Raw genomic sequence first — 12,559 nt, forward strand, 5'->3', positions numbered from 1 at the left:
GAGTTGAGGAGACAAAATTGTACTGAACCCAACCTGGTGTAGATACGTTATCTCATTTGAAATAAGCTCAACTGACATTAAGAAATAATTTGTCTTGCCAGCCCATCTTCTGTTGTCTTATTCTCTTTTTAATGGAAACTAAAATTGCAATTTTAATAAGCAGAATTTCCTCCAGGACTTTCTTCCTGGAGACTAGTGCATTTGCAGGGTTTAATTGTTTTATAACAGTCTTATTTCGTAAAAGTTTTTAATTGGTGATGACAAAAATTACCTTACTCCTTTGATACTTAGTAAGAAGAATTTTACCAGTAACTTTCTACCAAGTTTTACATTCCCATATAGACAATATATATTGTTAAGCTGAAGGTTTTTTTTGTTAAAATGTATATTATTATAATAAAGAAATATGTCATAACATACCATAAAATTCCAGAAGCAAAATATTACTAGGAAAACTGCAGGATGATTATTGATCAATATTTAAAAATATTTAACTGTGCTAGTTCAGTTGTTCGAGAATATGTTAGTATAATTTTATAGAGTTGTGACTCGGTTTTGGTTTCGTTTTTAATTTTTAATGGAGTTTTCCAATATATACAAAAGTGGAGAGAATGGTATATATAGTAAGCCATGTACCAGTAACCAAACTTATCCACTTAGCAACTCGTGGCCAATCTTGTGTTGTATATACACTGACTTACAAATTGAAGCATACACTATGTCCTTTAATTATTCTGTAAGTATCTCTAAAAGACAAGTACTCTTTTAAAGAACCCTTGATACTCAAAGGTTCTTCCTGTGTCTCAGATTTTGTATTTTCAGTGTTAACAGTGAATTAAAAACCATCTCAGAAATTGTATAAATAAATCACTGCCTATTCTTTCATTTTAAATAGTCATTCCTGTTAAATAATTAAGACATTGGCAAAAATAGATTATACAGAAAGGGAACATTCTCCATAATTTCATCTCTTAAAGTGACAGTTATTAAAAGGGTTGTTAAATTTCTTCTAACTCTATTTTGCACATATAAGCCAACATATATTTATTGCTTTGTCTTTTGAATTATACTAGCAATACTATTTTGTGCAACTTCTTTTTTTTTCCCAAACTTAGAAATATCCTAAATGCTCTATATTCTTGTATTCCTAATTTTTTTACTACTGCAAAGATAAAGCTTTCATAAGCTATTTGGCGAGATTTTATTTTGGTATGCTCATTAGTGTATGTCTATACAGGAAATTTCTAATTTGTTAGGTGTAAGGCTATGTACATTTTTAAAAAATGTCCCCCTAAATGTTATATTCTTGTCAACACCCTATTATTAGTCATGTTAATTTTTGCAATTCTAGTAGGCTTTTAAAAACATGCTATCTCAGAATTTAATTTGAATTACATTTGATTTATTTATAAGTTTGAGCATCTTTTGAAAAGCTTAATGACACTCTATTATTTTTTCCTCTGAAATGCCTTTGTCCATTTTTCTATTGGGATGTTGTGTAAGCAATAGAGGAAATAATATAAAGACATATACACAAATATATGTATAATTATGTATGATTTTCTCTATATACACATTAATCTTTATTCTCTATTGCACATCTCTTCAGTCTGTTCATTATTTTTTAACTTTGGCTAAGATGTATTTCACTGTATTAAAATTTTAAGATTTTATATAGTTAATTTCATAGCTTGTTGCAAGGTTACTAACTTCCAAATGTTTAAAAATATTCTCATTTATTTCTGTTCTAAAATTTGTTGTACATAGTATAGAGTATTAACTCTGTTCTTTGGATAAACAGTTTCACATTTATTGAATAAACTAATGATGTGAGATGTCACCTTATTCTGTTTATATAAAAGATTAATTATAGTCGAGGCATGTTGGATTTATGCTATTTCAAAGACTAGTTATATTCTTGTAAGTATACCTTCTTATAATTGGCATAAAGTTGTGTTTTTTTCCTTTTAGCAAGGTGTTTTTTATTAGATAAGAGTTAACTGCCAGGGTATAAACAATGACTGGCTTCTTAATAGAGAATTACTGAAATGTGTTTTTATATAAAATGACTAGAACATCTTGGAGGTTTTTACTTTAAGTTTTAAAGTAATTTTTTGTTCCCTTTTAATTTTTTGTTCCCTTTTAATTATCTTAATAGCTGCCCCAGTGTATCTTGTTTTGATTACTACCACAAAATTAAATCAATACCAAATTTTTTTTTATTGTTTAAAACGCTAAGTTTCAGAAATAGACAATGTAGTATAATTTTCATTAATGCAATAAAGACCTATAAATAGAGCGGTCGTGTAATTTATTGCTCAGTTTGGGAAACTTGAGAATGAGAGAGGGATATACACACACAAATACACATACATACATACATACATATATACATGCATATATAAGTGCATGTGTGTGTCATATAATTATGGATATATGTGGATAAATGTGCATGGTTTTTTTTTGTTCGTTTGTTTAATTTTATCTTTTTCCTGTTAGGGAGCCATAATTTAAGAAGTTAGATATATGAGTGATGCATTTATGTTTAGGCTGTAATCTTTAGCTATGATAATATATTTTAATGTACTGTTTCTCATGAAACAGTACAAAAATAATTATTTGAAGTTAAAATAGATGAATAAAACAATTCTGAATATTCTGGGAGGTTTTTATCATTTTTAATCTCTTAGGGAATATTGATTATTTCCAAATATTATTCTCTCTTAAAAATAATCCCCAAGTTTTGAGTGAGCACATTACCTACCTAGTGACTCCATTTAACAGCCTTCTTTGCAGTGAGGTTTAGTTGTGTGACTTCAGGTTCAGCCAGCAGGCTGTGAGCTGGAGTGATGTATGCAGCTGCTAAATCACATCCTTAAAAGTGTGCTCCATTTTCTGTTTTCTGTTTCCCAATGGCTGTAACATGACATATTATTGGTGAGCTTTGGCTTTACAGGTGGAGAAATACGCTAGAGAATGGCAGTACAACTAGACAGAATCAAAAGTCTCCTGAATGGCCTCATGAAACCCACTCTTCTACTCCCCTATCAGCTTGGACTTTGACATGAGAGAAATAATACTTCTATTTTATTAAGGTCTTTGTTATAGCAGCAAAGCCTAGACTTTACTGTTAGGGTCATGTAGTGAAGTGTCATTTCATATTCTGTGTGGAATCATAGTGTTTAGGAATGATAGATTAATGTGTGTGTGTGACATACTTCATAATCATTTAGTTCATATTTCTGATTAATGAAGTAGGACAAAATTCTTTATATTTCCTTTAAGATCGTCCTCACTTTCCATTACTTGCATGGATTGGATGCTGTATTTAGTAGCAATAGATTTAATTTGAAATATTGGTAAAAATATACTTAAAAGTTACCATCTTTTTGATATTTGTACAGTTAAAGGTTTTATAAATAGAATGTTTTCTAAGTCCTTATTTTTAGACTTAGATAGGACTTCATAAAATCTCTTAGGTTTTAACTTAATTTTGTTCTTTGGAGTTTTTTCTCTACTGCTTGCTTTTTCCATAAAGTTTTCTGACTTTCACCATATGAACTGTGTACTTTGATTATAGTTTCCTTGCCAACTTTTCTTCTGGAAAAAAAAGATGTACTAAAAGCATTTTGATTTTACACCTATAGTAGCTCTTCTTATTCAGCTTAGGGAACTATAAAGAATTTTATATCTACAAGAGGTATAACTATATTAGCTAGGGAAGGGTATTTTGGAATAATGATTGTTTTTCATGTAGTATTTAATGCACATCATCAATTTTTAAAAAACTTTTTAGGACTCCTGATATCAGTGGTTCAAAATACTGTTTAGAGCTATCAAAGATTTTATCTTCTATCAATATGACTATACTAGGGAATTATTTCTGTTAATGCTTAGTAAATTAAGAGCAAGAAAGTGTGGCTGTGGCTTCTTTTCAGTACTAATATCATTCTATCCATAGAAGTCCTATTTCCTGTTCAGTAATTTCAGTATTCCATTCTTTCCCGAGATCTCACTTCGCAGCAAGCTTTCATACTTCAGGCTCTACATGTTAGTGCTCAGTCCTCATTCCCACATAAACACAACCATTTTGAAAACATGAACTGATATTAATTACCCCCTTGGCACCAAAAAGTCAGGATTTCCTGATGCGGCACGCTAATGTAAAATGCATTAGTGCAAATGCTGGCTCCAAGGGGTAATACTCTCTAAATAAACACAGCAATGTTTTTCTTTATTCACAACTCTCAGGCTATTCTGAAAGTCATTCATCCTCCATACCCCTCCCCCAAAAGCATTTTGAGTTTTAATAAGTTACAACTGGATTTCATAAGGAATTGAATTCCAAGCTGCAAATCAGTGGCACTTAACTCTTTGGTTCTTTGAAATAAAATCTACCTAAATGTTCTGATCAATAAATGGCTTTGCACCATAATGTGCCATAGTGTGTTGGAAGATAACAGTTTATATTAATCATGGATATCACTAAAATATGTCATTTTGACTTAAAAATTTCTTTGGAAACAGTGAACAAGAAGGTCAGTCACTTAAAGCCAGGAAGAATGTGTATAGTTTCAGGTTTTTTTTGTTTTTGGTTTGTCTGTGTGTGTGTGTGTGTGAACACTCCATGTAGACTTCTGGTCAAGAAGGCAGTATTTCATGCTTTGATGTACCCTCTTCAAGCGCATACTACTACTATTAGATAAAACAAGTAAACCAAACCAAAGATAGCCAGGCTCAAACAAGGTGAGCGTAACTATGGATCAAAAATGGAGCAAAAATGTAAATTGGTGAGTGAGGCTGAAACCATGGGTCTCTTGAGTTCCAAGTAGAGAAGATAGTAGTAGTTCTTAAGAAATTGGCTCCTACAAAGTAATAGAAACTAAAAATATTACAAAGGATCGGATATTGGAGCCAGATTTACTGCTTGAAATCAGGGCTACAACGTGACTCTTCACCCACTATTCCCTCTTATAAAACACACACAAGGCTTTATAAAGCTTGCTGCTGACCATTACCTAAGATCTTGTTTTGAGGAAGCTGAGCATAATGCTAAAAAATACATATTTAGCCTCTTGATCTAGAGTTGAACCAAGGTATTCTGTAACTTGGTAATTATAGGTCTAAAGTATTCCTAAAATAGTCATTGTAGGGAAGAAGTTCTCAAAAGATTTGGTTCTGGATTTGGTGTAAGGGTCCAGGGGCACAAGTGGAAGTGCAAAAGGAAGAAAGAAGGGTGGAGAAGAGAAAAAACAGTCAAGTAAAACCTCCTACTTTTAATAAGCCTGTGAACTAAATTTGCAAAACACATCAGGAAAAACACTTAACAGAACATGTATTCTGACCACATAAAATTAATTTTATGGAACAGTCTGATAATTTAAAATATTAATGTTAAGACTGCACAAGGAAATAAATTTACTCATATATCCTCAAGTAGATAATGAAATTATAAAACAATTAGCACTAAAATTATAAAAACAAATCTTACAAGAAAAATATTAAAATAAGCTCAATTAGTGTAAACTGTAGACACAGTTGAAGAGGAAATTTGTAAATTAGATAGTCTGAGAAATTGTCTCATACTAGAGCACAAAGAAACAAAAGGGTTAAAAAAATTATATAGAAGCGAATGCGAAATTTTAATAAGGTATCTCCAGAAGAAGGGAATGAAGGATTGGTAGGAAAGCAATACATTAAAAAAATAAAATAAAAGCTGATAGTTTTCCACAGTTGAATCTATGACTACTCAGATTGTAAGTAAGATTGGACTTACCCTAAGTCCAGTCAGGGCAAAGAAAAATGAATCCATGGTCGGATACATTATTATAGTGTTTAGAAAGAAAAAAAATTTACACGAGAGAAAAAGTATATTACTTATAAAGAAGTAAAATTTAGACAATTTTCTGCAATCAAAAAAGATAGGATTCAGGTTCTGAGGGAAAATAATTCAATCAAAGTGTTAAAACAGCTAAACTATAATTCTATAGTGAGGGAAAAGTAAAAAATTTTTAGGCTTACAAAGACCAAGAGTTTATCATCCATTGAAGATGTACTTCAATAAAAATGAAAATAATTCAGAAAAAGGTGTAGGATGCAGAAAAGAATAGAGGTTACATAATATTCGTCAAAATTATTAATAGGTAGCATCTTTTCTGGGTGCAAAGAAAAGGTAAAGTTAAACGTGATAGGTTGACTGCATTCATGACCTCAATTCTTTACCCTTTTCTGAGTTCCTGCCCCTTTGCCATGTGATTTTGCAGTTCCTCTCACTAAAGAGGCAGAGTTAGTTTTCCTGTCCTTTGATTCTGAGTTTGGCTATGTAATTGCCTTGGCCAGTGGGATATTAGCAGATGTGATTCATATAGGATCTTGTAAAAGCACTGGTGTAGTTCTGCTTCTACTCTGCCTCAGTGTTTGCCATGGAAATCTGCCCAGGCTAACCTGAAGGGATGTGAGACACATGAGCAAAACCAAATCAGAACAATTGACACTGGCCAACTTCCAACCAAGATCAGTAGACGATAGCCAACCAGCCAGCTGACCACAGATGCATAAGCAAGTATAGCCCAGGTGATCTAGGCTCTGCAGATCCATAAGCTAAATGTTTATTGTATGTCACTGGTTTTTGAATTTTTGTTATAAATAGGTAGCTGATAACAATAGTGAGATAAAAGATAGGAATCATGATGAATGAATTGATAAAGCATGCTAAGGGACTTTCATGCTCGGAATAGACTAAAAAGCTTGACTTTTTTGAAAAAAAAATTCAGGCAAGGTTGTAAGAGTAATGTTAAAAGTATAAGAAATCTAAGAGTCAACATTAAAACAAATATGCAGTTTATAAATATATAGCCAGAAAAGAGGGAGGGAGAGGAAAAGGGGAGGCAAAAAAAAACAGAAAATGTACAAATCCAATGGAGGGAAGGAATGAAGGAAGAGAAGTAACAAATCACAAAAGAAAATGATAGAGAAAGCTAAATATATCAGTAGTTACAATAAACAGGTTAAGCTTATTTATTAAAAGACAAATTGGGAGAAAACTATATTCTTATTAAGAGACTACTAAAAAATTAACAAAAGAAGTAGATGCAGGTGTGCTAAGGTAGAATTTAAAGACAAAACATTAATAGGAATAAAGAAGGATCCTAAGTAAAACAGAAACATCATTTAAGACATAACTAGTATATAGAAAGCAAAAACAGCATTACAAGCAAAAATGTAAAACTCCAAAACCATAGCAGAAAAATTTTAATCTACTTATAGCAGAAACTTGGCTCAAATAGACAACAGTAAGAGTACAGAACTGTTCTATCCAATGAAAGTATAATATCATCCCCATATGTAATTTAAAAATTTCTAGTAGCTACATTAAAAATGTAGAAACAGAACTATTTCAATATATTTTAACCCACTATATCCAAAATGCTATTTCAACATACGTAAAAATTTATGAGACATTTTACATTCTTTTTTCATAGTAAGTCTTAGAAATCTAGTTTGTACTTCACAGTACATCACTAGTTACATTTCAAGTACTTAGTAGCCACAGCTGATCACTAGCTACTATGTGCTACTATGTTGGTTGCAAGCAGAAAATGTTATAGATAAAAATAGAATCCTATACCTGACAGCATACATTCTTTCAAGTACAGACCTTGTACTAATTTACAAAAGTCTGATCATATTTTAAAGAACCTGTATAAATCACTTTCTCTAACAGCAGTACATGTACTGAGAACTTTAAAAAAGTAATAAACAACTTGTGGTTAAAGAGAAAATCACAGTGGAAATTTAAAAAATTAGAACTGAGCTACAATAAAAGTTCTCAAATCAAAACTTGTGAGATGCTGATATAACAGTTCTTAGAAGTTAATAGCCTTAAATGCGTTTATATAAAAATGAAAAAGATGGAAGATTAACTTACCTCAGTAATACAGATGAAGAATACAAAATTAAATGCAGATAAGGCAATATAAGGAACGATTTAGAAGAGACTAATAAAGAAAATAGCATAAATTAACAACAAAAAAGCAGAGGATCACCAAAAAGAACCAAATCTGTTTTTAAATAAAAGCAATAAATTGACCAAATATAAAATATTGACACAAGCAGTTTTAGGAAGAGAAAGAAGGGTATTACTATAAATGTGCTGTGTATTCCAAATTTTGTTAAAAGTGTACCATAAAAGAGCTATATAGCAAGCCTGACTATGAACTTCTTACATTTTATATTAATATCAAATAATATAAATAGGTGTAACATAAAATGTGGTTTCTGGCCTTTTAAGGAGACATGGCTAGATTTAGGAATCAATTCTTTAATCACTTGTAGCTCATTTATGAATTTCTTCATGACCCAAAGGGAGACATTGTCAGCTCCCTGAAGGCAGGGACTTCATTTTTGTCTACTGCTGGTCATTCAATGTCTAGATTAATGCCTAATATGTAATGAGTTCCATAAATATTGGTTGAAAGAAAGTATACGAGGAATGTTGGTTACAAATTAGGATGTATGCAGAAATTTAGGATTTATATATGATAAATGAAGTAATAAAACAGATGAGTTAGAGGTAAAAGTCAGAGACAACACAGATCCGTAATCCTGACCCATCCTGGGGTCATCTGGTTGCAAAATCTGGCATGACCTATGGTGAAATTATTTATAGTCTGTCTTTATCTGACTCAGATTCCCCTGGAGGTGCCATGTCACATCTTGTATGTATACACATACATCTGGTCCTAGAAGTTTCAGATAAGAGATAATGAACCTATATGAATGTCTACAATTAAGCTATGTAATAGAAGAATATATTTCATATTTAAATAGGCCAGGGGAGGTTTGCCTGGTCGTACTGGTGATTTATTAATGAATTATAGCATTGCAATTATTTTATGGTTATAAAATAGTAAGCATAGCTAACTTTGTCTTGTTTCCCCTTGCCAAAAAAAATAGTCTCCTTGGGGGAGTATATTTTTGTGGGAATGCAGATGGATGAATGATGACATTAATGACAACATTCTTCTCTTTATTTTGGTCTCTGTTATCCTCTATTCTGTGCCCAGAGCTAAACTATTAGAATTCTACAGTTTGCTAGGAAAACATGTGTTATTTTGCTCCTTCACCAATCTAGCCGACTATATGGTACATATAATGATATTCCCATCATGAACTTACTTTGACTTTTCCCTCTTCACATCTCTCATAGCCTTGGCCGCATGCCCATTTTACATTAACAATGCTCCTTCTATTTCCCAGTATTTCTCCCTTTCTCTGTATTACCCTCCCCAAACATTATGTTACATTCCAAGTAGCTTTCCTTACTGTATAATATTCACTCAACCATCTTCAATCAAGCTGCCTGTTAAACCTGTTTCCTTTACTAACATTTCATGACTTCTAAACATTTCCAAAGTCCTTACATGAGGGGTGATAGACTTCTGTACTGGCATGTGTAATTATTAGTAATAATTTTTCTCCTATGAAAAATAAATAGCAAGAGCTCCTTGGTAAGTATCTGTGGGATCTGTACACTCATATTTGGTCTGATGCATTAATAAGTTTGCCACAGCAAAGAAAGGAAGATGTAAGAAAATTCAGGCTGAAAAGAATAATACATATTATATCACTTCATATTTGAAAACTCAAATGTAAAATTATCTCCAGGAAGAAATACTACCTCTTAGGTGAAACTAAATATACTATATTTCGTCTAATCTAATCACATCACTTTAACTGCTCCATTTATGCCCCTAAGATGAGTATTGGGAAAAAGTCTTAGCTGCTTCCTTAGCAAACCGTAATTATATGGGCTAGCACCTTATTTTGAGTGTGTTTTGCACCTCAGCCTAGAGTAAGGCTAAAAGGTCCCACTTAAATACACTAGATTTCTAACTTCTCCAGAGCGCTTAGCAAAAATGAATTCTCAATAAATGTTGAACAAGTGAACAAGTGAATTCACAAATGAATGGATAGTTTTCATTCCTTGTGATCACCTTGGTATCGTTTCATACTGCTGACAACCTCCTCTTTCTCATGCCGCTTGTCTCCCTTGGCGCCTCCGACATCCCTCTGCAGCCTCCATTTCTACTTCACTAGCTATTTCTCATCTCCCCACGCTCACTTTTTACTGCCTGCTCTTTAAATATAGGTTTCCTCCAGGATTTCATCCTCACTACCTTCTCTTACCTTATTAGATATATATTCCCCGGTGGAATTTGATCAATATCTCTGGTTTGACTACTACCTATACACTCAATGTCCCAGCTCAAACCTCTGCACTTTGGACCAATGATATGCTGCAGCCAGCTTGTGCCAGCTCATGAGAGCCAATTTTTTTTTTTTTTTTTTACACCTACAGCACCCAGTGTTCCTAGATAGTCTCCCATCCAAGTACTAACCAGGCCCAACCCTGCTTAGCTTCTGAGATCAGACAAGATCAGGTGTGTTCAGGGTAGCATGGCCGTAGACCATGAGAGCCAATTTTTAAATTCTGAAGAATTTCATGAGCTAGTTGCTAAACCCAGCCATTATTAAAATTGTGTAAATTTACAATTAAATTAATATGTTATAAACAAAGGTAATAATACTTAAACTTCATTACTTTCTAACAGTTTTGCTACATTTTTCTAATTATCAATACTTATGAAATATTATATGTTTATTATATTCATATGTTGAAAATGTTGATCTTTGAACAACATGGGTTTGAACTGTGGGGTTACTTATGTGAACTTTTTTTCAATAAATACTATAAATGTATTCTTTCTTATGATTTTAATATTTTCTCTAGCTGACTTTATTATAGGAATACAGTATACAATACATACGACATACAAAATCTGTGTTAATCGACTTTTTATATTATTAGTAAGGCTTCCAGTCAACAGTAACCATATCCCCACTACACTGAACAACCCTTTCTTCTTAGATATAATCATTGTTAAAAGTCTGGTACATGCATAAGCACATATGGAATTTACAGGTATACATAAATATATACATAAATATTATACATAATATTATGGTCTTTAACCTACCACTTTTCAGTCAATAATATATCTTGAGTATTTTAACATGATTAGTTTTCCTTTTTTTCATAGCTACCTAATATTCTGTGGTATAGAAGCACCATTACTTATTGAACATATTCCCCATTGATGAGAATTTTAATAGATTCTATTTCTCTGTTATTATAAACAATGGAACAATGAACATTCTATGTATAGTTTTTGTACTTAGCTAATTATCTTAAATTCCTAGAAGCGGAATTACTAGGTCGACAGGTATATTTTTAATATCAGTTAACTACCTGATACACTTTGCCAGACGGCTTTCAAAAAATTTGCATAAATTTACTCCTCAGGCAATAGTGTTGAAGAGTGCTTATTTCTTTACCTACACAGAGCTTTGTCAATATTTCTATCTGATTAGTTAAGGTTATATTTTAAGAAACGATTTTTAATAATCTTGGTGATAAAAGATGAAAACTTACACCAGGACTGTTGATACTGCACATGGAAAATATCCTCTGAGTAGTTGAATTCAAAGTGTGTTTAATAGTTAACTTCCCGAGGGCCTCTGATGAGTTTATTGAGTTGATTAGGATGGTATGGAAGTCATGGTGCTGCTGCCTTCATTCCCCATTTAGTTCGAAACTCTCAAAATGCATGTATATGAAATTCACCTCTATGGTTGGAGGCAGTAACTTGGTAGAAACCTTTTTAAGAGTTTACTTGTGATTTGCAGAAATGGCACTCTCAAATCTTTCAGTATGTGGGGAAGGCTTCTCAAAGAAGCTAAGCTCTCCATATTCTAGAGCCATTATAAAGTTCTTTAAGTTTAAAAAGAAAAATGCCTTAGATTTTTTTTATCAGTAAGAAGAGAATAAGTTAGTGTCAGCTATTAGAATTACATATTCATAAATGAAAATATATATTTAGATGAAAAGGAAATTTAAAACATGATTATAACAAATATTTTGTTAAAAGTTTGTGTTTCTGTATCTCAGGTTCATCTTGATCTCTGTCTCTGGACTATTTTTCCTGAGTTTTTTTGGTATGTGACTTTGAAACAAAATGTGATTTGAATTCTTGGGCTCACTTCTTCACCCTTCTTGCATTCACATCTTTGCTGGATCCTCATGACATGGATGGAGTGTACTTCCCTGCTCCTTGACTTCGAGCTTGGCAATATTTCTTGCTTTGACTACCAGAATGAGGTGGAAGTTTTAGTTTTGAGTATAGAGGTATGAGGTAAATATGCCTTGGCTATCTCAATGGTTCAAGGAGAATGAGAGACACATGGAGCAGATCTAGTCTTGTATGTGAAGCAGAACCACCCCAACTGATTCATAGAACCATGAAAACAAGTACTTATTGTTGTGTGTCATTAGTGTTCATGGTTGTTTGTTATGCAGCATTGTTTTGGCAATAGCTAACTGATACATTTTTTAAAAGTCCTTAGTGCTCTTATAATGTCTCCATTGATTTTTAAATTTGGTATACTTGACTCTAATATGTTTTGTATTTGATGCTTATGGTCTTTATTTTGTACAAGG

General features: G+C 32.3%; 1 pseudogene; it reads right to left on the reverse strand.

The window, feature by feature from the left end:
* Positions 1-10,351: 10,351 nt before the first annotated feature.
* Positions 10,352-10,470, reverse strand: LOC112469504 (annotated as a pseudogene).
* Positions 10,471-12,559: the final 2,089 nt, after the last annotated feature.

This window comes from Pteropus alecto, unplaced genomic scaffold, assembly GCF_000325575.1.
Source record: "Pteropus alecto unplaced genomic scaffold, ASM32557v1 scaffold146, whole genome shotgun sequence".
Classification (NCBI taxonomy): domain Eukaryota; kingdom Metazoa; phylum Chordata; class Mammalia; order Chiroptera; family Pteropodidae; genus Pteropus; species Pteropus alecto.